General features: G+C 40.3%; 1 protein-coding gene and 1 long non-coding RNA gene across 2 annotated transcripts in view; one reads left to right on the top strand and one right to left on the bottom strand.

Annotated features, from left to right (window-relative positions):
• LOC308479143 overlaps positions 1-14472 on the bottom strand; it is a 64369-nt gene extending 49897 nt beyond the window's left edge. Inside the window, exons 1-2 of the long non-coding RNA XR_013987498.1 lie at positions 14389-14472; positions 10514-10649 (exon numbers count right to left, since the gene is read on the bottom strand). This is a non-coding gene — a long non-coding RNA (uncharacterized lncRNA). The remainder of the gene's footprint in view (positions 1-10513; positions 10650-14388) is intronic.
• BEND5 (BEN domain containing 5) overlaps positions 1-23229 on the top strand; it is a 728817-nt gene that overhangs the window by 183907 nt on the left and 521681 nt on the right. The window lies entirely within an intron of this gene.

Raw genomic sequence — 23229 nt, 5'->3', positions numbered from 1 at the left:
GATTTTTCCCATATAGCTTTAATATGGACAAGGTTGACACGATGGAATCCCTATTTGTAGAGTTAGTATGTCCAGCTGTGCTGAGAATTGCAAACGTTGTGTAGCATTGCGAGAATATATTAAAAAACATATTGTACACTGTCTTTGAAATGTATCTGAGATTATGCATGACTCATCTTCCCGAGTTCTAAAAATAAGAACAGGAATAAATTATAATGGCATATGGTGCAAATGGATTTTGTAGTCCATAAGGGAAAGCTCAAGATCACAATGAACGAAAACAGTAACATTCAAAGTGTGTCGTTAAAAAAATGACTGCAAGTTAAATATAATTTCTCACTAAGTATATGAGAATCATACAAGCACAATATTGTGTCCAGTTGCTTATCTTGCCTGTTTTGTGGCTAAAGAATGCAATGGAGAAAAATTATCTTTTATCACAGTTGTATCCTATTGTCCTCCTAGAAGCAAAATGTGGTGTGAGGGACTGGTCTCCCATTTTACCTGGTGGTGGGTAGAGCACTTCGTTGCTCAGTTTTTCTTTTGACAGGCTGGCTTTGATTTCTCTCCGATTTACTTTCCTATTTGTTGAAGTTACCTGCTAAATTGTTAAATTGCAGTGGGAAACTTTGTCTGCATTTTACAAATTCCCAGGCACTCTGCTTAAATACAGTTTTCACCCACGCAGTTTCATTTGCACAAAAGTCATAATGGCAGAATATCAGCAGTTCCTACGTAGCTGACAATCCAAACTTGTAGTTCATAACTGGTGGCATTTCCCGAGAGAATGTCAGCAATGGCATATATATCTTTTGGTCTCACCCACTGCCACCCATTTTAACCTCTTAGTACAGATGATTGCTTGTAGGGCTTTAATAACTTGTTGATTTTTGTGGAAGCAGAACAAGAGAAACTATGCTATAAGAGTATGATGGAAATTAAACTGCAAATTTAACTAATCCGTGTACGAAAGCAGCAGGGAATAATGAATCCCCAGTAAAAACACCTGAAGAATACCTAACTGAAAAGCAGGGTTACAGAATTAGATTTACCACTGAACATTCAAATGAATAGTGTTACAAGTTTTTTTTTGGGGGGGGGTAGGGCGAATGCCTGGGGCCCTTCTAATTACTGGGAAAGCTGAGTTAGGTTCCTGGTAAGGTGATGGGCCATTAAGGAAGTAGCTCTGTGCAAGACAGAAAATGGGTGGGGCCCCCTCCCTCAACTTGTGGGTAGTTAGACGTAAAAAGCCAGAGTTGTGAGCAGATAGTGAAGTGATGTGAGCTAGAAGAAAAGTAGCAAGCTGGGAGAAGAGAGAGAAAGAGTGATGTAGATTTTTGTTTGTGGCGGAAATGACTGGCAGAATCCGTGACCAGGGAGAAGAGTCGGTGGAAGAAGATTGGAAGAAATTCAAAGATTACTTACAGAAATATTGCAAAATTAATGAATGTTAGAGTGATGTTGGATTGAAATTAAGTGGCTTCTAGCTGTACAGGCTTTAAAATTATAAATATATCAAGATTAAGGATTAGGATTAAAAAGGGTAAAAGAATGGAAAAATTGGTTTTTAATAGGTAAAAATTTAATGTATTAAATATTAAGATTAAGGATTGGGATTAAAAAGGAGGGAAAGGAATTGCTGGACTAACAAACTGAATTGGAATACAAAAGAGGGAGGTATGAGGAGGTCCGGGAAACAAGTAAATGTAAAAGTAGTGATGAAAAGAGGGAATTGTTTTTAATTGTTTTTTCTTTTTTTTTCTTTTTGTATTTTGCATTGTGTATTTTTCTTTTTATTCTTGAATTTTTCTTTTTATGTTGATGTGATTCTTTCTTTGTGAAACTTTAATAAATATCATTTAAAAAAAATAGATTTTTGTTTGAATCCAGGGAAGCAAAGCTACTAGGGAAGCAAGGCACTCTTGGGGTATTAATGTTGTGAGCCCACCCCCTTCATTGTAGGTTCAGGTTATATATATGTGTAAGTAAACCATATATCATAAATACACCACAGTTTCCACTGTGCCTCATTCTGAAGGAAACATGAAACCTGGGTAAGTGCCTGGAACCCCTGGAACAAACTGCTCAGAGATTGGGGTGTCATGCAACAGTATTCTTGGGCAAATGATGGTAGTGGCTTCTTCAGTGCTATTTCATTCTTCCTATTGCTGCTTTGTCCTGGAACAGCACTGCATTTTAAACTTATCCAAAGACATATGTAATTGCTTATTTGTCTTAGCACATATGTTTTCATGCTTCAGAAAAGGCAGATTTTTTTATAGCAGTGCTGCTAGTCCTTGGAGAAGTTTGGTTGACAGTTAGAAAAATGAATAACTCTTTTAGGAGAAAATCCAAAGAAATTTTGGTCCAGTTTGCACGCAGCATTAAACCAAACCACAGCTTGCTTCAGACAAACCACGAACTGTAACCAAAGTTAGTTCTTGGTTTACTACTTGTGTTATGTCCAAATGTGGGTTCATGGTTTGTTTCCCCCAAACAAATCATGAGCCCACATTTAGACACAACACATTTGCACTAAGTCATGGTTTGATTTAGTGTTATATGTGAATCAGACCTTTGTAACATTTGCTCGTGTTTGTAACTACTCCCACCCTGAACCTGCCATACCATTTAAAGATCAACTAAGGTTCCCCACCCCACCCCATTTAGTTTAGCAAAGGGAATTGCCCATATACTCAGCTGTTTTAGCTGTTACTTTCAAAATAATCCAGAAAGTATTGCCCCCAAAGCACTGGCTTATTAAGAAGGCATTTGAGATCCACTCAGTGACTATTTTCTGGTGTGCCTGCCAGATGCATGTTGAGTTTGTTTTCTTAAGCTTTTGGTGTATACATTTTGCTTTTTATACTCTGCACTCTGAATGCTGCAATATCAATGTCATACATGCCCCTATGCATGGATTAGATCAGGATGGGAGAACCTGCGGCCATCCATGTGTTGTTGCACTACCAGTCTCTTCCTTGTTCTGTTATTGTATCTGTTCATATAGTATACATTTGTTTAACCCCTTCTTGATTGGTTAAGGGGCCCTTGAAACACTAACTTAGTCACGTGGCAGCTACTTTTTATTACCACGGAGGCTTGTAGAGGCTGCTGCCTATTGGGACTGTTACAGTAAAAGGCAGAGGGATTGACAGTAGGGAGAACTAGAGCCAATGGCCAATGGAGCTTCAGATGACTTGTTAAGCCAATCCTTGACTTGGTTTAGCATGGCAGGCAAAAAAGGACCAGGGAGGAGTAAGGTAGGTATAAGCTCCTTTTCAGGAGCCTGCACATTCATGCAATCTGACTAAACTGAAGTTTGGCTTCTGCGTATCATATGAACCAACACAGTAATGTGTTTCTTCATCTGTGCTTAGTTTTGTTCATTCTTAACAAAAAAAAGCAGCTGGCTGGTGGTTGTTGTTGTTGTTTAGTCGTTTAGTCGTGTCCGACTCTTCGTGACCCCATGGACCAGAGCATGCCAGGCACTCCTGTCTTCCACTGCCTCCCGCAGTTTGGTCAGACTCATGTTTGTAGCCTCGAGAACACTGTCCAACCATCTCGTCCTCTGTCGTCCCCTTCTCCTTGTGCCCTCCATCTTTCCCACCATCAGGGTCTTTTCCAGGGAGTCTTCTCTTCTCATGAGGTGGCCAAAGTATTGGAGCCTCAGCTTCACAATCTGTCCTTCCAGTGAGCACTCAGGGCTGATTTCCTTAAGAATGGATATGTTTGATCTTCTTGCAGTCCATGGGACTCTCAAGAGTCTCCTCCAGCACCATAATTCAAAAGCATAAATTCTTCGGCGATCAGCCTTCTTTATGGTCCAGCTCTCACTTCCATACATCACTACTGGGAAAACCATAGCTTTCACTACACGGACCTTTGTTGGTAAGGTGATGTCTCTGCTTTTAATGATCCTGTCTAGGTTTGCCATCGCCTTTCTCCCGAGGAGCAGGCGTCTTTTAATTTCGTGACTGCTGTCACCATCTGCAGTGATCATGGAGCCCAAGAAAGTAATCTCTCACTGTCTCCATTTCTTCCCCTTCTATTTGCCAGGAGGTGATGGGACCAGTGGCCATGATCTTCGTTTTTTTGATGTTGAGCTTCAGACCATATTTTGTGCTCTCCTCTTTCACCCTCATTAAAAGGTTCTTTAGTTCCTCCTCACTTTCTGCCATCAAGGTTGTGTCACCTGCATATCTGAGGTTGTTGATATTTCTTCCAGCGATCTTAATTCTGGCTTGGGATTCATCCAGCCCAGCCTTTCGCATGATGAATTCTGCATATAAATTAAATAAGCAGGGGAGGAAGGGGTTTAGCCTCAACACTGCAGTCCTCATGTGGATTCCTCCTCACCCCCACTGCCGTTGGTTAAGCAATAATGAGCTAAACATGTAAGACGTGCTACAATTAGTTTGGCCCAAAGGCACAACAGTGGTGCTGATCATCTAATTTGTTCTAAATAAAGCTACAGCTTGACTAAAAATATCCTTCTTTTTTCCTGAAGAATCATAATAGTATACACATCTCTCAACCAAATCCACAGTTTTAATTCCTAAAAATAAAGGGTAGCTCGCTGTTCATAACATAATCCATTAAATAGGTCTTGAACAATTTATTTTCATAAATGTTTAACTTCTTAAAAATATTGCCAATAGACAATGGTACATATATGAAAAGCTATATTCAGAATAACATTTTTTAATTAATTTCCATGAATGAGGCCCTATTAGATATTCATTCTTACAATGTTGTATTGTGTTGTGATGCACTTTGGTGAAATTAACTTGAAGAACTGCTCTTTGCAATTTTAATATTCCACTGGGTTTTCCATTCTAGAAAAACTCATTATTATACATGTACAAAGCTGAAAAGAAACAAGAGAGAGGCATATTGTGTGAATAACAGTCAAGGAAAAGAGACAGCTGGCATGATAATTTTCTAATAAAGCTTAGAAAAGGCTGCTGTGTCTTGGAGAAAAAAATGAAAGAGCTTTAATTTGAGTGTTCTCTTTGTTTGGATTTGCTTTGTACTAAAAAGTTTAGAATCTTATTCACACCTTTTATGAATGCTAACAAAAAAACAAATATACCTTGTCAAAACTTTCCAGCAGCCATGTGTACAGAAAAAAGGGTGGCGGCAAGATAAAACAAGTGTCTCTCTCTTTGTTTGTGTACATGCAGGGGATGGGGCCTTCCTTGTAGTGTTTGGCTTTTAAAAGAAAGATATCTTCTTTAACTCATGTCATGAAAGCCCTGTGCAGATGGCTCAAAAGGTATAGAGGTATGAAATGAGACTATGTTGATTGGAACTTATGCATAGGGACCTCTATACATATGACCCAGGCTCTAGTCCAAACAAACAAACAATCAGTACTTTGCCAAATGACTGGGAGTTCAGAACTTACAGGTACGTTTGTAGGCACACATTTTCTGACCAATGAATGGAGGTTAGGGGCGAAGCCAACCTAGACTGTGTGTGTGTCCCCATTTGCGTTTTGGGCTTTGGTGGCAGGTTTGTGGTCCCACTTTCCACTTTTTGTAGCCTTTCATTTGACTGCTTGTTCCCGAAACATAGCTAGTATGCAGCCTCCTCACCAAGGAATAGGCTGTGCAATGATTTTAGGGTTCTGGAACCAGGATGTAAAATGACACACACAGGCCTAATAAAATACAATCACTGCCAAAAAGAAGGGCTACCATGTTGGCTACCCCTGCATTAGAGGTTGGTGCTTCCTCACTGCCACCTTCTCCCCCCACCTGCCCTGAATGAAGACGTCTGCCAGTATTTGGATGCAAGGTCCTTAACTTTACACTATTATTTTTTAATTCAGTGAATTTATTATTTTTTAAATACAATAGAATGTTATAAGAATACAAAAAACTCCAGATATAAATTAAGTCATACTTGCAACTTTATTAATCAGTAAAGATCTGCAACAAGCATTGAATAACTAACATTCTCCACAACCGCACAAGTACTCTGTAACTCACTGGTAGCCAAGAGGTTTCACCTCAAATGCTGTGGACTCCATCTCCCATAAGCTTTAGCCAGCATGGCCACTGGTAATAGACAGTACTTTTTCCCAGGGAGTACTCAACAGTACACAGTACCAGCACCTCTTTTTGTTAAAAAGAGTGGCGCTTACTGTAACAACTTCATGGTGAGCACTGACACCTATTCTAGGGGAAAGCGCTGGTCATGGACAGTGGGAGTCAAGAGTGCAAAGCATCTCAAGGCACCACATGGACTGTTGCTGCTGTAACTTGAGGAGATATGCCACTCTCCCTCAGTGTACTGGATCACACTTTATTGATCCATGCTTTTCATCATTTGCTCACCTTAAAGGTGAGCTGAGGGGGCACTTGGCTGCTCCCCCTCCCCGCTGCTGGCCAGCAATTGAGATGTGAAGTTTGCTTCATACCATCAGACAAAATCCGAGGTACATGTGGGAGTCTCTTTTACATTTTCAAACATACAGCTTCAACCTTAAGATTTGTAAATGAAATCTGGGCTTCTCTGGATTTCATAATGGGAGCTGATGAACTAAACATGGAGCCTAAATGCAGTCCATGGCCACATGCTGTCCATGGCCACAGTTTTATGTATAGCACCCAGTTGTTTGTGTTTGTTTGTGTGTGTGTGTGTGTCTGTGTGCGCGCACACACACTTTTTGGCATCCACGGATATGCCAACACTTTGCTTTGTATGTTTGTACCTTCTGCTGATAGAGCTTTTATATCCTTCAGCATCCAAATAGTTAAATGATTTTTTTCTATTATTCCTGTTCAAAAAAATATGGTGGTTATTTTAAAATGATAACATAATGCTAATTATTGTGCGGTTGGGAGTGCATCTCACAATGTTCACTTGTTAATAGATAATAAATTGGACTTCCGGGTTGGCGCCATCGCCGAATGGCGGACTCCCTCCGAGCTCCGGAGGGAGTCTGCTCGGCAGGGGCTGGGTCCTACCGCACCGGCGATGCGGGGACCCTTAAAAACCACGGCCACGAGGGTCGTGGACATGGAGACTCGGCTGGCACCGCTAGCGCCCTCCCGACTCGTGAAGGAGCCTTTTTAAAGGCTAAGGATCGGGTGCCGGGGAGAAGCGTGGTGCTTTGAGTCCTCTGCTATCCCTGCCGAGCGCAGCCGCATGCCATTCGGCGGAGAGCGCTGACTTCTTCTATTGAAAATTCGGACTTTTAGACAACAACCCGTGAGTAATTTGAAAACTGGGTTTAAAAGGAGGAAAAAAAGAATTTCTTTTTGAATTGGATACGAGCGGGGGGGGATCCAAAAAGGAAGTCAGTCCCCCCCCCTATTGTAAACCTTTCAAGACAAGGACGGGGCAACCAAGGTCCAAAAAGATTTGTATTGCTGATAAAAACTAAGAATTTCACGATGGGGAATTATAAGAACTGTGCTGGAGGATGAACTGAGGGAGAAGAAACGTAACCCCCCCCCCCTGGGAACCGGGGTGATTGAAGAGAGAGCCTGGTGAAAAGAGTCGGAGATTTTGACAGCTGTCAAAGTAGCTGTCAAAGTCGGAAAGCGGAGAGGACTTTATTACGAGAACTTTGCTGGCTAAATTTGTTACAATTTGCTACTATTTGTTAAAACTTGGATACAAAATGGCGAAAATATGGATAACAATCGGACTTTTGGACTAGAGAAGACAAAGTTATAACAATCCCCCTAGAGGAGTTTCGGGACATTACAAAGATGGTCGTAAGTGAAAAAAACACCATTGGAATTTTACAGGACTGGTTATCTTCTGGGAAAGCTGCGAAACGGAAACAATATTTTGTCTACAGGGTGTTCAGCTAAAGGAGATAATAGAATTTTCTATTGAAGAAAGGAAGGGACTGAACGCAAGTTTTTGTTCCTGAATAATAATAATCCCTGCAGACTTACTAAGCTTCTGAATTAGAACGTTTCAGCAGCGGAACAAGAGGAAACTGGACTACAATTTGGAAAGAACAATGGGGGGAGTTTTATTACAGATCTGAAGTTAAGTGTTCTAAAAATGATTATGAAAGGGAAAAAAAGAAAGAAAAGAAAAAACCAGCAAGGAGTTGGGGGAAATAGGTGATTTATGGATTGTAAGAATCCCAGGCGGATAACATGGTTTGGTGGTCAGGGGGAAATTAAACCGGGGACAGGGGGGGAGAACTAAAATCCAAAGGCTTGTTAACTTCTTTTTTTTGAACTAGCTTTGTCTTATCTATTATACTCTTTATTTCTTATTTCTGATACTTTTATTATGTGGGGAGTTTTTATTATTAAAAAAAGGGAAATTGTGGAATGAAAATGGGGTGGGCCCTGGGAAAGAAATTTTTTGTGTTTTATTAAGGGTATTGATGTGGAGTGCAGAAATTTTAAATTCGAATAATGGTTTAACAAATTAAGTTTTTAATTAGAACTGAGAGCTTGTGGAGCCAACAATATGAAAAAGGAATATGGTAGGGGTGGGGGAAGGGGGGAGTCCCAGAAAGCGGATATATGAAAATAAGGCTATGAACGTATGTAAATTCTTGCTTTCTGTATTTTCTTTTTTTTTTTTTTTTTTTTTTGAAAATTTTAATAAATATTATTTAAAAAAAAAAAAAAATAGATAATAAATTGTAACATGTGAACCACAAACCATTAGTGGATTCAATAGATTGTGAAGTACAGTTTAGAACCTTGTATTTACAAAATAGTGGTAGTGTCTATGGACCTTTTCAACACGATAACTTTGTAAAGAACATCTGAATTCCAGAAACTGCATTAAAGCATGCAGCCATCTGTGGAAGGAACCAGGACACTCAATTGAGGAGACAAATTAACCCATTAGGCCTAGTTTGATTTCCTGGAGTGTATTTGAGCAAAAAAACAGTGGAACTGACATTATCTCTGAGCCATCTCCTAGTGATGAATCTAATGAACCATCTTACACAGGAAGCTAAAATACACAGTTGGTATTGTATTGTCTTCTGTGACATCTAAAGTTTGAGTCATTTTTGTTACTGTAACTGTTTTCCTGAATTTCCTGAAATGATGGAACAAGGCTGTGAGATCGAGTCATTTATTTGAAATATGGGGGCTTCTAGCCTGAGGGATTCTGAATTCAGAAATATCTTTGACAAACTACAAGCATTCATCTGTCTTAAGGGTTCTACTTCAATAGAAGTGCATTGGCCTGGGCTGAAAGAGGCAAGTGATGTTCAGACATGAAATTGGGTTTGACGTTTCACAGAAACCACTTTTACTTGGAATAATAGCACAAATCTTTTCCCTGCACCTTTACTTTTTGCTGTTGCCCTAAAATTTGTGCAGCTGTTACTGTGTTGTACACTGCTAAATCAATACTGTATATTTTTGCATCCAATTTTGAACTTTGACTTTGAATTGCTCTTTATGTTCAAGGCACAATCAAGTGAAAGCACTGCACTGACCGTAGACACTCCAAGAAGATAGTGGCAAGAGACATGGTGGCCCCTTTGTGTTTCAGCTGCCATGTTGTGGGTGGATAACACTCTCATTTTGCAATGCCACATCTCACAAGTTGCACCAGTGTAGAGAGAATCAAAGTCCCCGTCCCCACCCTGGCATAAAGAAAACTATTCAGCCCATACAAGCCACTGTACATGAATGGCATACTGTATGGTAATAGCTTTCAAGTGGAGTGATCTGAGAAATCCAAAGTGTGTGCTCATATGTTTTAGTTACTGGCTGCAAGCTGTGTTGAGTACCTTGCGGCAGAAAAACAGGATATACATAGAAACATAAACTATATACATTTAAAATGTCTCTCATGTGATGACTGTAATGTGGGTATGTGACCATATGTGCTCTTTATGCCTGATGAGTTAGTTTCCTATGCTTTTGATGGCTGCTGCTTCTGCATGAGATTGTGCTAGTATTATTAAAACTCTCTTGGCTTCTGTACAAATTACTCCGATGTTTCACTTGAGGAGGAGCCCCCTCTTTTGCTTTGAATTTAATTTTACACAGGATTTCAGTGGCAATTCTAATCTATATCCATTTATCCCCATCACTTTGAACCTTGTGTACCAAGACCAGGTAAGAGCTAGTTGAGAGCTGCAATTTGTCTGCTGCAGCCAGGTACTATGCCTCTTAAAATACGCTTTCGGGCCTCCCCTGCCCCCATCCACAAACACCTTATTTTGCTTCTGAGCCAGATATCTATGCAAGCGAAAGCTACAGCTTCATGACTGATAGAAAAAGTGGCAAAGATTAATAAACTTCATGGATGGCTTGCAGTATATCAAAAGAAAAATGTATACAGAACTGCACCCATATTTTATCGTTGTTTGAAGGTATCCTTTCCTTAAAATGGTTGCAAATGATGTAATTTGCACCATTACTGCTGAAACTGCTGCTCCAGATATGTTTCTTGTGCATTAGATTTTTGAAACTGGCATATCAGGAATTTTGTTATTATCATTCTCAGGTAATACTAAGCATCAGTCACATCACAGTAAGGTATTGATAAAAATTGGAACCTGAAAATAGAATGTGGGGTTCTGCTTTGCTGGCTTTGATGGTAGATGTAGCGTCTCTCCGACAGATTATATAGTCAATTTTACTGCGCTGGATTAGATGATTCAGTCACTCACAGCCACAGGCTTAATAGCATTTCTGTGGTGAAGGCAAACAATAACTGTTTTGAACTGGCGCTGGTAACATATATTAAAAAGCTCTGACATTTTTATCCTAAGAGGACTTATTAATAATTTAATGCATATTTCATACAAAATGGACAATGGCTATGAAAATGCTTTCCCCATCAGTGATTGTATTTTGATTACATGCCATGTCATGGTTGACTTGAATAATATTTGGTTACGTTGTTTCTTCTTGATTTTAGCTTTAAAAATACTGCATCTTTTAGTTACATATAAGGGACCCAATATAAAACAATATAAACTTCAATAGCTAAGGATGGCACACCAATAAAGGATAGCGGAGGTGCAATAAAACAAGGATTATTTAAGATGCCTGAACACCTTTGCATTATGACTTGACAGAAGCCCTGGGCTCTTCAGCAAAGCTGTGAAGATCTGAAGGTAGCTAGTGCGAGGGTGGGGAACCTGTGATCCTCTTGATGTTGCTAAACTACATTTTTCATCACCCATGACCATTTGCCAGGTTGTCTGGGGCTGATGGGAGCTGGAGTCCATTAACATCTGGAGAATGACAAAGTTTCCATTTCTGAACCAGTTTTATTTCAAGTAAACATTCCACACCAGCAACAGAAGGCATGGCTTCTGCCTTTCCCCTCAACTCTCCCTCTCTCTCTCGCTCTGCTTGCTATTGCTGTAAGAAGACACAGCGATTATGTTGTCAAACTGGTTACCATTTTGCATATTCTGCCTTGCCCCTGACTCAGCATCATTACAGGGCACTGTGAGGAAAAAATGGTGGCCATCATAGGAGCCAACTCCTAGGGACTATGGGGGCTTCAGCCCCACAACAAGATATTTGAGGGGGCAGGGCCCCCACAAAGTTGATGGGCATTCCTATTTAAATGGTGTGTGTGCACTGCGTCATGTGATCGATTATGTGGGGATGGGCTTACCTGGTGCCCCCCCCAATATTTTATTCAAGTTGGCACCCCTGATGGCAATCACCAAAGTGGGCAGGGCAGGGGGAGGCAAAAATATTTTATTTTTTCAGCATTTGATGGCACACCATAAAGTGAAACTCTCTGGACAACTCACAATCAAACAAACAATGGTACCTAAATGTAGCAGAAACAAAACAAAATGAAAATACTTTGCAAAATGGTCTTTTTTCCAGATGTGGGTTATAAAATTCTCAGAAATAGTATCAGAAAATATCTTCTCTGGCAAATTTCAGCTCAGTTCTAATTGGAGCATTCATGTATGATCATTTTAAGATTAGCACAAGAAGCATAACTGAGAAAAGGCAAGAATATTCAATAGCAATAGAAGTATAGCTAAACCCTACCCTTTCCCTCTCCACAACCAACCAATCAATAAAACCAGCCATAGTTGTTAAAAGAGCATTGAAGCCAGGACTGGGGAACTTGTGGCCCTCCCAAAGTTCATTGGACTCCAACTTCATCAGCTCCAGCTAGCATAGCCAATGGTCAGGGATGATGGAAGTTGTAGTCCAGCTACAACTTGGGAGCCACAGATTCATTATCCCTGATCTAAGCAAACACAAAAAGCAAAGGATGCTATGTAGGTTCTTAAGAAAAACGGCAAAATCTACCATAGGGTCATGCCTTTGTTTGATGTCACAAAGTAGTAAGCAAGCTTTTGAGTTCTCTAGAAAAATTCCTCATGTTGGCTGTTTAGCAACTGTGTGGGCGGGGGTGAAAATGGTTTGATATTGAAACTATAGCTTTTGGTTTTTTGTTACAGTCCTAAAATGAAGTGTACAAGAGAATAGCAAACCTGATTGGGTGAAACTTTAGTAGGTCGTATGCAGATTCCAGGTTTCATTTAGCATTCATGATACAGAGAAATATGGTAATTTTTATATTGACAAATCTGGAGATTAACTTATTAGGTGGTGAACTAGTTAAAAAAAGTCAGTGAAAGCCAAATTGGATAGCATTACCTAATGGATAGGGAAACCATAACCATAGTGTTGCCATATTTCAAAAAGTAAAATTTCTGACACCCACAAAGTTGTTTAGCTTTTAGGAAACCACCCAAATTGTTGAGTTTCTTTGGGGAAGCCTAACCCCAAAATTGTGACTTAAAGCTTTTTGAGCTGTTTCTGCTTTTTCCATCATGTTGCCATACATCTGGGTTTTCCCTGACATTTTGCCAATTTGTCAAAATTCCCCCCTGATGCCATTTTTACACCCCCAAACCAGGACATGTTAGGAATTTTCCTGACGTATGGCAAGCCTACTATAACCATCAGAAAACAAAGACCATTTTCAAGTGGCAAAAATTAATTTTCCTCCGGTTAGCAAAATTTCTCTGCCCACAATCACCTGTAAAAGGTTGTATATTATGTAATTGCCAGGAAGTTGGTCATAGATTAGGAGATTTGAATGTTCATTTTAGACTATATTGCACTGCAATGTTTGATTAAGAGTATGCAAGTGCTTACATGGTACAAGCTAAATTTTACTACAAAGCAGTATTGTTAAATACAGCTAGAGCCAAACTTAATATGATTACATTCCGAAGTAATTCTGTACTCAGTGCATATAACAAGAGTTTAAAAATTGGACTGTAAAACACATTTAGCTACATTTTAATTAATGCCAGTCTGCATAACACTATGCAGTACTTGCTATGGTTTACACTGACCAAAGAATCAAAGCAAATTGGTGCACATAAAAAATACCCTGTTTTGCTTCGGGAGCAGGAAGGTAAGAGTACCGGAAAAAAATTCTTTTAAATTAATTGCACTCTTCACATATCAGTCTCTGTTTGAAGAGTGGAATACACATTTAAATAGGAGATTTTTAAAATACCTTGTTATGAAGGCTTTTCTATGGTTAAGAAATATGCATAGATACTCCTAGAGGAGTTGGTGGTGATCAAATGTAGTTTGTATGTGTTGCTTGCCTAATGAGACTAGTGCTTGTAGGATCCATTTCAAAATTGCCCCTCTTTTCCTGAAGGCCTTTCTGGGTTTTAATTACAGTATCACATATTTAGAAATTGAGTTTGTAAGTGCTGAAACACTTGGAGTGAAACATTTTTTGTGGCATACAACTGTTTCCTTGAATGATAATGAATGTGTTGTATATAATTTTTTTAAGTGTCTTAATCTTACACTTTCTTACACTTGCATTCATACCTTGTAGGGGGTATAATCAAACTTTATGAAAACCGGGATAATTTAAAAGAATACATACAGCTTTCTACTCCCCCACCTCTGTTTTTATACATTAAGCCTTTTTAATGAATTCCCGTGGTATTTGCAGCTCTATAAAAATAAACCTTTCAATTGCCATACAAAGATATTTAATATAATGGCCTCAAAGTATATAATATACTTAACATTAAGAGAACTCTTACTGTAAACTGTCATCATGGAACTGTATGCCAAGAATCCAGCTGGGCTCTATTCCAGAGTAGACAAACTGGAAATAATGTCAGCAGGACAGGAGTAAGATAGTTTAGGCATTTTGGTGAGGAGCACTTTGGTTAGGGGCTTGATGCATACAGTTGTGCTGAATTGTCAGAGCCCTGAGTAAAATTTGTGAGGCTCATGGGAAACTTGAGAAAATCTAGCTATTTAACACTTCTCAGTGCAGTTTATGGAGACATCTACAGTCTGCAACTCTATTCATTTTAGATGCAAAAGAATTATCTTAGTAAAGGAACTTGCTGAGAATCACTTCCTGAGTCCCTCCAAATTGTTCCAGATGACAGCAGCTCACCTTTCTTCTCACTGCTTTGGCTCAAGGAGGAACCAGTCTGGTGGTAGCAAGGCAGCTGCTGTGGCTACATTTGCTCACTAGCTTACTGCAGAAGCAACTTGCCTTGTAGGGTGGAATCACCACAATAGTCTCCTGGCAACAGGGTTGCTGCCCCTTACAGACAGTGGGGGTGGAGCTACACATGGAGCTGGATTGGCTCACTCACACAGCCCCAATCTTACCCCTCCCACTATGTGGCTGCAGCACTGCTGAAGGGAAGCTATTGCTATGGCTCCACCATACTGGTCAAGTCCCTCTTGACTCACCCTCTAGCATTTGTTTCCCATTGTATGGCAGCTTCTGCTATGGTGGAGCCAAAGGTTATTTCCAGAACTTTTTAAAATTGAAGTTGGGAGCTTCACAAAACTGCTCCTCACAAGTCTTTCTCAGCAGCTACCACTCGAATGTGTGCACTCCCAAGTACTGTCTGTGCTGTGTTGTTTTTTTCCTTTTGAGACCCCTGAGTAAGGGCAGGAAGCACTGCTCTCAACTGGATTTAACCTCACAATGATGGCTCCCGCCAGCAACCAAGGGTGTTCTTTCTTTACTTTCATTCCTTTTATGGTTCTTCCCTTCTTAATCACTGTATCCCCAACTCTGCATTTAGTAAACAAGGTGGTGTTTTGGCATGTTGGATATTAGATCGTCCCTAGTTTATGCTCATCCTCCTTGCTTCTGCTATCCCATTGACTCAAGGAGGTGGAAGCAGGCAGATAAAGCAGCAATGATAGCAATTGCTTCTACTCCTCAGTCCTACTAGTGTGTGTCCAAGGAGCAAGTAAGTAAATGTAGGAAGCTGCCTTATACTGACTCAGACTTGGTCCATATAGCTCAGTATTGCCTACACTGACTAGCTATGACTCTCCAAGGTTTCAGACAGGGTTCTCCCTCTGCCCTACCTGGAGATGCCAGGGATTGAATCTGGGACCTTCTGAGTGCAAAGTAGATGCTCTACCAATGAGCCCTTCCCCGTAAAGTGGAAATGGCAAAGTGGAGCAGGAGCAACAGCAGCAATCACTGCCAACCTAGGAGAGAAGACCATCTCATCCATTCAGTTGCCCCAGTGTGTGTAACAGTGTATGTTCAGGACCCAAAATAACCTGAAATTGGGCCTGTCATTTTGTTAGTCAAGTTTATCACAGAGTTTATGAATATATGACATTTCAGGGCTGGGAGCCAATGAAATAGACCCAAAGAGTCCCCTGAATATATGTCACCTTAACAATTATATAGCAGTCCCTTCTGCTATTATTATTACAATTTCTCTGAGGAGGAGAGCTGACCTTGCATAGCTAGGGAATAATTTCAGATTCAGGATGTCAAGTGTAGTAAATTCCACACAGGTGATTTTGGTTCAAAGACTTAAAGCACTGATGTGAGTTTTCCAAGTCCCCATAGTAGTTCTCTGTCAGAAGTGATCTGGTGATTGCTGCTAACCCATCATACAGTATTTCTCAGTCTGGAATCAGTGTAAAATTTATGTCCAGTTACTTCCTAGTGATATCCAGATGCAAAAAATAATAGACACTCAGAAGTGATTCATTTTCTCTACATCCCTACATGAATTTAAAAACACTTTCATAATAAAGTTGAACTAATGCTGTTAGGCAGCTCTGTGATTCTCATCTTCTCTGCTTCCTTCTTCCTGTTATCCTTTATGCTGCATTGGCAAGGTTACACTTGCATATAAAAGGACAAATTCTCACCTTGACAGCACAGTACCTACTGAGGGATGCTTGAGGAATTGGATCTTTGCAAATTCCTATATGAAATAAGACCTGACCCACAGCTTTTGGACTACTGTGCAGTTCAGACCACAGCTATTCACTGTTTTTCACAGTTCTCTTTGAATATTTATAAACCATCAAAACTTGCAAATTACCATAGTGTTGTACAACAACAGATAAAAACAGTTTTCCAAAGAAAAATATAAGATTGTCAACTTATCCTTCTGGTAAAGCCTGTAGAAAATAGGAGGGTTTTAAAACATCCAGCAAAATCTGTGAAATGGGGGAGCCTATCTAACTTCAAGGGGCAGCATGTTCCACAAGGCAGATGACATGGCAATACAGTTCTCAGCAGTTTAAACATAGCAAAATAAATCATTTAAATATATATTGGCAGGGTGGTGGATTTTTTAAAATAACCGATCAGTACTGAATGGTTGCAACCGCTCTACCAGCCAGAACTAATAAAAGGTGCTTCTAGCCACTGGGGGCACCTGGCCTTCCAGTGACAAATTTGGACCCCTAGGCTGCATACCTGCTGCTTTACTAGGAGTGAAACTTCTTTAAAAGTTCTTTAGGCTTCTTTAGCAGTAGCCATCCACCCCTTCACACAGTGAAAAATTAGCCATGCTCAGGACCCAACCAGTCAAAACTCTTCTAGGCTTAATAAGCCCAAAGGGACAGAGATCAATGGGGCATGTGGTGAGCCATAGGGATTCAAGCACCTTATTTACACAATCAGGTTGCATAAACTGAAAGTGATCCCATAGCACATCACAGGCGGTGGCATTAGACGCTGGTGGGGACATCAGTAACAAGGTCTCTCAGTGTGCCGCCAGTTGGTCATAGTGGTTCTTCAAGGGTTCCAGGGGTCATTTCCTCACAGTCAGAATTGAGCAGGTTGCCTTGTCAATTCTACTTGCATGCATACACCTACCCCTTGATTTATTCCTTAAGAATATAATTTTTACCTTGGGGACCAGGCAAGGGCCTAGAGCCAGGGAACCCTGAATCAGGTTCTTGTCCCTTGCACCCCCAGAAAAAACTGTTGGTTTCCTGTACAACTAGGAACAGTGCCAGGCTATTAACCAGCAGCCTTTCTACATATCCTTCACTTTTTGATGAAGCAATTTGTTCCCTCGGAGCTCTCTCCACTCCTGCCTTGTGCCCTGTGGACTTCTCATCAGGAGCAACACACACTTTTCCTCTTGGGCACTGAGGGGGAAGGGATGTTGATGATGTTCTGAAACTCTCAATGGGGCGGGATCCCCCCCCCCCCCAGGTTATTCATTAATTACTAGTCCTGAGGTGCTTACTTTCTCCCTACTGAAATATCACTTCAACTCACATTCCGAAACTATAGAACTGCTATGGATACTTTAATCAGAGTGGTATATGCAATGAGTATATGCAAAACCTTGTTGCAGTTAGAGGAGTTGTGTTTCAGCGTCTCCCTTTTAAAACTTTCCCAAATATATACCATCTGTTCCACACTAGATACATACTGGTTTGATCAAATTAAAAGGCATGCCGAAAAGGAAAATAAAGGTTTCTTCAAGCTGCAGCACTGCTGTATTATGCTGTGAGTATTATCACCAGTTAAGTACTATGAGGGTGAAGGTGAATATAGTGAAAAAAAATCATATAAAAATTCAAATTAAGGGTGAGGAAAGCACTTGAAGCAGGTGTGCTCAACTATGAAATCCAAGCAGGGCTTCTCACAGAGAACAGAATCAAAACAGGCATGGCCCTGGCTTTGGGGAGTAGCAGATTTTAACCCTTCATTCCCCACTGTTGGCCAAATATAAAACTCCCAAAGGAAAAAATAAATACAGATTATTGTATATAGAGATAAAAATGTAGCTTTCTATCTTCAAAATGGATTATCTAGGAATGGAAGAGGTATAAAATCACAGAATCATAGAACTGTAGAGTCAAAAGGGAGCGACAGGGTAATCTAGTCCAACCCCCAACAATGCAGGGATCTCTTCTAAATCATCCACAGTAGATCACCATCCTCTGCTTAAAAACCTCCAAGGGAGGAGAGACCATCGCCTTCCATGGGAGTCTGTTCCACTTATAAACAGCTCTTACTGTCAGAAAGTTCTTTCTGGTGTTTCATTGGAACCTTCTTTTTGTAACATGAATCCTTTGATTCAGGTCCTATCCTCTGGAGTAGGAGAAGCCAAGCTTACTCCGTCCTCCATGCAACAGCCTCTTAAATATTTGAAGGTGGGTATTATATCTCCTCTCAAGTCTCCTCTTTTCCAGGCTAAACATACCCAACTCTCTCAGCCATTCCTAATAAACCATGGTTTTCAGACTCTTTAAATCAACTTGGTTGCCATCCTGTGCACATGTTCCAGCTTGTCAATACCCTTCTTAAATTGTGGTACCCAGAATTGGGCACAATACCCCACATGTGCTGTGACTAAGGTAGAATAGAGCAGCACTATTATTTCTCTTGATCTGGACACTTATGGTAGTGTCCAGGCCAAGGTAGCTTATGCCTCCTTGCACCTCTTTGTGCACCTATTAGTTCTGGTGATGCATTTTGTTAACAGGCAAGTCTAATCATAGTTTCTATCTCCTTGAGTTTAGAACAAGTACAAAATTCAAAATGTAATGTGAGAAAATATCCTAACCTTTAGTTTGAATATGGTAAGATTATTTTAGATTCTACACCTCAGGCATACTTCTTAAGAACATATGCTCCAAAGTATCTTGTTTTCAAGTCGATTTTTTAAGGACCAATCTAAAATAGAGCTTTAGGCATATGAAACATTGTCAAACTAATGGGAGAGGCTATGAATATTGTTACCAAGACACCTAAAAACAGGGTCTACTGGAAAAGCTAAAGCTTCATTGCAGTTTTCTCTATAAATATGTTGCATGCCATATCTAACTTAGATTCTACTTCCTGTTAATTTCTGTGCTAATGGAATTCTCCACATATTTCAGTTGGATAAGAAATTCCTGACCTAATATACCCTAGGTATACTGAGAACATAATTTCTCCTTGCCATCTACCTGATTGTATTTTCAGTGGTCTCATCTTGGTTTAGTCCACAGTATCTAAATGCAGGAGAATGGATTGGCAAGGAAATGGAAACATCTGTCAAATTTTTATCTATGCCTTGAATTATTTTTGTTTTAATCATTCTTCTAATCTTGAGACAGCTTGCTTGAGGCTAAAGTCTTTACCTTTAAAAATTCCATCTGCCTTACTTCAGGACTTTTATATCAATTGACATTCTTAGAGAAAAGCACAGTTTTGGAAGATTTTGTCAGGAGCTTCAACAATAAGGAGCTATAATTACATAAATTCAATGTCACTGTATTCTGAGTGATGGGCAGAGCAATTGTAAGCATATTTACTCAGAAGTAAGTTACAGGGACGCGGGTGGTGCTGTGGTCTAAACCACTGTGCCTAGGGGTTGCCGATCAGAAGGTCGGCTGTTTGAATCCCCAGGATGGGGTGAGCTCCTGTTGTTCGATCCCAGCTCCTGCCAACCTAGCAGTTCGAAGTGCAAGAAGATAAATAGGTACCACTCCAGCGGGAAGGTAAACTGCATTTCCGTGCGCTGCTCTGGTTTGCCAGAAGTGGCTTAGTCATGCTGGCCACATGAACGGGAAGCTGTCTGTGGACAAATGCTGGCTCCCTTGGCCAGTAAAGCGAGATGAGTGCCGCAACCCCAGAGTCATCCGCAACTGGACTTAACGTTCAGGGGTCCCTTTACCTTTACCTTTAAGTTACATTACTTTCAGTAGGATTTCTCCACTAGTAAGTGTGCTAAGGATTGTTGGCATCCGTCTTTCGGGAGACAAGGAAGGCATGCAGATTTTGGGGGTGAAGTCAAACTGCTGAAAGATTGCAATGCCTGCTGTGACTGTAGAGACCAATATGAGAGAGACATGTTTTGTTGCAGGTGGGGCAGATGAAGGCATCTGGTTGTGCTGATGCAGATGCACCATGACATTTTGCACTCCTGGAGAGGAGAGGTCACTTAGGTGCTGCAAATGCAGTAATAATTCTAGCCATAATAATTAAATAATTTCCATTCAAGAACAGGAAATATTTAAGCCTGAAGAGAACCTCCCCCCCAACTTGGGAAACACTCATGAAGCCTCCAGTAGTTTGGCCAGTTGCGAAGTAATACTTCTGAAGCAATTTTTAAAATACTGTATGTTTTATGCAAAACAATAATATATACAGTTGCCACCTTTCGTATCTTTCGAAAAGCATATGGGCAGAAACGACATGACTTGAGAAAAGTGTGATTGGACTCTCTGGTGTCAGATCCCCTAAACCAGGCTTCCTCAGCCTCGGCCCTCCACATGTTTTTGACCTACAACTCCCATGATCCCTAGCTAGCAGGACCAGTGGTCAGGGATGATGGGAATTGTAGTCTCAAAACATCTGGAGGGCCGAGGTGAGGAAGCCTGCCGTAAACCATCACTATAACGTAGGATTCCAAGTGAACTGCAGATCCAGAAGCACCCAATGACTACAAGCATGCGAGATCTGTCTTTGGAGGCAATGGAGGTCTGCCTTTGGGGGTAAACCCAATCTACAATGGAAGTGTGAAGCTCTTCCAGGACAAATAGCCAGTTGACCACCATTACTTTTGTCTTGTAAAGATTTAGCTTCAGCCAGCTCGCTATGAACATGCATTGGATAAAACACCAGTGCCTGAATCATGAAAAAATAGAAGCACAGTTAAGAGTCATCAGCATTTCGGTGAAAACTAACAGCATACCTTGTAGGAATTTCACAGGCAGTTTGTAGAAGAGAAGGGACAAGGTGGATCTTTTGCGGGACCAAGAGGGAATTTTATAGGAAGATGACAAGCCATTTGGGACCTGCTAGCAATGAACAAGTAGTATCAAGAGCCATCCAAGAGCCTCAAGCTCCTGCAGTTATAACACCCATACATGAGGAATCAACAACACCAAGAGCAACAAAATGGTTTGGGTAGATTGGTTGGCATTAAAATAAAATAAAATAAAATAAAATAAAATAAAATATATAAGACAAGACAAGCAGCCAGTAGTGCAGTAGCCATTCCATGTCTGAGACACCTGTAGAATTTGATCTTTACAAGTTCTGATATGAACTGATCTGATTTGCATCTGAGGGAATGATTTGTAGGACAGAACTTAAAGTACAATCCTAGCCTAAAGTGCAATGTCTACTCAGAAGTAAGCCCTAATGAATTCAGTGGGCCTTAATCCCAGGTAAGTGAAGGTGGGATTGCAGTCTTAGTTAATCACTGCACTTCTCAATTGTTCTCATTTATTTCTCAGCTCGTAGTCTAAATACAGGGGGATAAAATAATAGAAGTATTTTAAGGTGGATTTTCATGCTTTTATGTGTATGTTTTAATAAACAGTAGATTATTACAAAAATAGCACAGAATGAAATCACGGCTGAGCACAAGCACTAGTGACACAGACTGAAAAAGGACTGATTCAGCTATGGCTAGGTTGAAAGCTAGACTGGTTGATTTATAGCAGGGATGTCCAACAGGTAGATCACGGTCGATCTCTTGCTCCCTTTCCTTAGTGCTCCATCACCCCGCCCTCCATTGTTGTTTGATCTGTTTTCATCCATAGTGATCTTTTTGTGAGTGACTTTACCCCTTTGTACCTTGCCTTCAACCCCCCAAAAACGGAAGTCCCCCCCAAAGGTTTTTCCCCACCCTAAAAAAGCTCAACAGCTTTGAGCTGATCCCCAAAAATGGGAGTAGATCATTGCCAGTCTTTAATTGTGAAAGTAGATCGCAGTCTCTTGAGAGTTGGCCACCTCTGATTTATAGGAAGCTGCGGTTATCTATGAATGCCTAAAGCTGCTAGGCAGCCACCTGCTTTGTCCAAAAAAGGAAGTTTGGGAATTGACAATATCTGATTAGGGAATCCATATCCAAGTTCACTTAAAAAAATAAAAAAATAAAAAGAACAGAAGCTGAAGAAATCATTGGGAGTATTTTCCTATCAAAATATACAGCTCAATCTTGACCTTACCTGCTATTTCAAAGAGGAGATGCATTCCATCAGTCAGAGCATCTCTCTATGTTGGAGACAGACTGGAAACCAAGTCCAAATTTCATTCCCTCTTCACAGTGCACAGTATAGAATATTGTAGTTCAGAATAGAAATCAGGTTTTTTCTTTCTTTCTTTCTAGACTTTGGCTAGTTCATAAAATATGTTTTTGAAAGTTAACCCACCTATTGAGTGGCATATGCTGCTTCGGTTTTGAAAGAAGTGCCTATCACTGGAATTGTCACATATATTAGTGTTAGTTGGCATGATGTTCATACATATCTTATTAAGCTCTTTGCTTAAAGTCTTTAGATTTCAGGGATATACTTGACAGCCCCCAACTGTTGGACATTCTTGAGGGTTTCACATCAGTGGAGAACATAGTGTTACTTGACAGCTGCATCTGACTAGGAAATTTAAAAGTAGTTTACTCTCCTTGCCTCTTTTGTAATGGCCACTACTGGGTGGCTTTTGTGAATGTCGAGATATATATATATATATGTGTGTATATAACAAATATTTTCATATATTTTTATTTTATTTTCCAAAAAGTCGGTAAATATTTATATTCGTTAACCTGAATGATGCTGAAATGTTTTTCTTTTCCCCCTTTTCTGCTGTTTGACAGCCAAAATCCTAATAAATAATATTTGGCCATAATGTAAAGCATGAATTGCTGACTTGAAAGTGGTGTGCTGTGCTAAGTTAAGCCTTCTGCCCCACTCTCAATAGCGAAATTTGAATCTAGTTGTAGCTAGTTGGTTGCAGTGTGTCCTCAAATGTCCCAGAGGTCTGTCCCCACAGTGGGAGTCAGTAAGCTCTGGGGCAATAAAAATAAATTTGCTGGCGGACTTTTACAGGTTACAATGTAAGCTGCAAAATAAACCTCCATTGCAGCTTGCACTGCTACATGGTAGGCGCAATTATATGTGCTAACCAGTGTTCTGTTGGCTTTGTTGGTGTGAGACTTGCACCATTTATGCTTTAGTCTTCATCTAGCTTGCATTGTGGCCCAAAGCTCACCAGAATACC

The sequence above is a fragment of the Podarcis pityusensis genome (genome assembly GCF_964106645.2).
Source record: "Podarcis pityusensis genome assembly, chromosome: 6".
In the NCBI taxonomy this organism is placed as follows: Eukaryota; Metazoa; Chordata; class Lepidosauria; order Squamata; family Lacertidae; genus Podarcis; species Podarcis pityusensis.
This window is presented reverse-complemented; position numbering and strand designations above follow the sequence as displayed.